The sequence below is a fragment of the Arachis hypogaea genome, chromosome 19 (assembly GCF_003086295.3).
Source record: "Arachis hypogaea cultivar Tifrunner chromosome 19, arahy.Tifrunner.gnm2.J5K5, whole genome shotgun sequence".
Lineage (NCBI taxonomy): Eukaryota > Viridiplantae > Streptophyta > Magnoliopsida > Fabales > Fabaceae > Arachis > Arachis hypogaea.
Window position 1 is genome coordinate 126,321,441 of NC_092054.1, and position 2,156 is coordinate 126,323,596.

At 44.3% G+C, this 2,156-nt stretch overlaps 1 non-coding gene across 1 annotated transcript; it reads right to left on the bottom strand.

Annotated features, from left to right (window-relative positions):
• Nucleotides 1-415: 415 nt before the first annotated feature.
• On the bottom strand, nt 416-522 carry LOC112781106 (small nucleolar RNA R71). Its single transcript, XR_003191902.1, has one exon. It is a non-coding gene; the product is annotated as a small nucleolar RNA R71 (small nucleolar RNA).
• Between the last annotated feature and the right edge of the window lie 1,634 nt (nt 523-2,156).

Below are 2,156 nucleotides of genomic sequence, written 5' to 3' on the forward strand. Positions count from 1 at the left end.
TCACAACCATGGCAGAGGAGGTCGAGCAAATCATGCTGGGGAGGATAGAAGAGTTTTAGGCTCTTACATCAATCCAAACCCAGAAAACTATGGAAGTAGCATTCAAAAGCCAACCATCCATGCCAACAATTTTGAACTGAAGCCACAGCTCATCACCCTTGTGCAGAACAACTGTTCGTTCGGAGGGAGTGTCCAAGAGGACCCAAATCAACATTTAACCACTTTTCTGAGAATATGTGACACAGTGAAATCTAATGGTGTTCATCCTGACGCCTATAGACTGCTCTTATTTCCATTCTCACTCAGGGATAAGGCAGCTAAGTGGCTGGAGTCTTTCCCAAGGGAGAGCTTGACAACTTGGGAAGACGTGGTGAACAAATTCTTAGCAAGATTTTACCCTCCTCAATGAATCAATAGGCTGAGAGCTGAGGTCCAAACTTTCAGGCAACAAGATGGTAAGACTTTATATGAAGCATGGGAGAGGTTTAAAGACTTAACAAGGAGGTGCCCACCAGATATGTTCAACGAATGGGTGCAGCTGCACATTTTCTATGAAGGACTCTCTTATGAGTCAAAGAAGGCCGTAGACCATTCATCCGGAGGATCTTTGAACAAGAAGAAGACTATTGAGGAAGCCATAGATGTCATTGAAACAGTAGCAGAGAACGACTACTTCTATGCTTCCAAAAGAGGGAACACAAGAGGAGTAATGGAGCTAAACAATGTAGATGCTCTGCTGGCCCAAAATAAGCTCATTACCCAGCAGCTGGCTGACCTCACCAAGAAGATGGAGAGGAACCAAGTAGCAGCAGTCTCCACTTCATCAACAACCCAAGAAGGAGTAAATGAAGAAGCAGAGGGTAGTCAGGAGCAAGCCAACTACATTGGGAATTCACCTAGGCAAAACCATGATCCATACTCCAAGACCTACAACCCTGGATGGAGGAATCCCCCAAACTTTGGGTGGGGAAATCAACAAGACCAAAGCCTTAATCAAAGACGCCCAAATCCAAACAATGCAGCCACCCAACACTTCACATCTAGACCATATCAACACCCCTATAACAACAAATTCCCACATTCATATCAAGGCCAGAATAACCCTACTTAGCCTGACCTGTCATCATTTGATGAAAGAATCTCAAGGATTGAGAATCTACTTGAAGGCCTAAGCAAGGAGATTCAAGACAACAAGGTCTTCAAGGAGGAAGTGCAAGCCAGTTTCAAGAACTAGGGAGACACAATCAAGAGGTTGGAATCTCAAGTAGGATATCTCTCTGAGCAAATTCCCAAACCCACAGATGGATTCCCAAGTAACACAAAGAAGAATCCGAGAGGTGAAACAAAGAAGGTAAGATGGGAAGATTGCAAGATGGTCACTATAAGTGATAAGGAGACTGAGGACAAGCCAAGCAAGCTGTCAGAACAACCTGAAGATACCTCAGTAGAGGAGGTGGAAAAAGATTACCAAGAACCAGAAATCTCAAAACAGGAGTTGCTGAGACTCTATGCACCTTTTCCCCAACTGCTCAAGGGAGCTGTGGAGAGGAGAATATACTCAAGATTTCTTGACTTATTTGCATCTCTGCATGTGAACATACCATTCATCAAGACTATCCAACAAATTCCTGCATTCATCAAGTACATGAAGGAGTTGCTTCCCAAGAAAAGCTCACTCAAGGGAGGCCAAACTATAGTAATGAACAAGGAGTGCAGTGCCCTCATTCAACCACAGTTGCCTACAAAAAGAAAAGATCCAGGGAGTTTTCATGTCCCATGTGCCATAGGAGAAACAATGTTTGATAGAGCACTCTGCGATTTGGGAGCAAGCATCAACTTAATGCCTCTATCCCTGGTGAAGAGGCTGCAGATCAATGAGATATTGCCCACAGATGTAGTCATCAGGCTGGCTGACAAAACTCAAAAACAAGCAAGAGGGGTGGTGGAAAACGTGTTGTTAAAGGTGGGGAAATACTTTCTTCCCACAGACTTTGTCATCTTGGACATGGAAGAGAGTCACACTCACCCAATCATATTGGGAAGACCATTCCTAGCTACAGCCAGAGCACTCATAGACGTGGAGCGAGGGGAGCTAATATTGAGGATCCATGATGAACAACTCAGCTTCAATGTCTTCAAACTCTCCCAAGAAACTG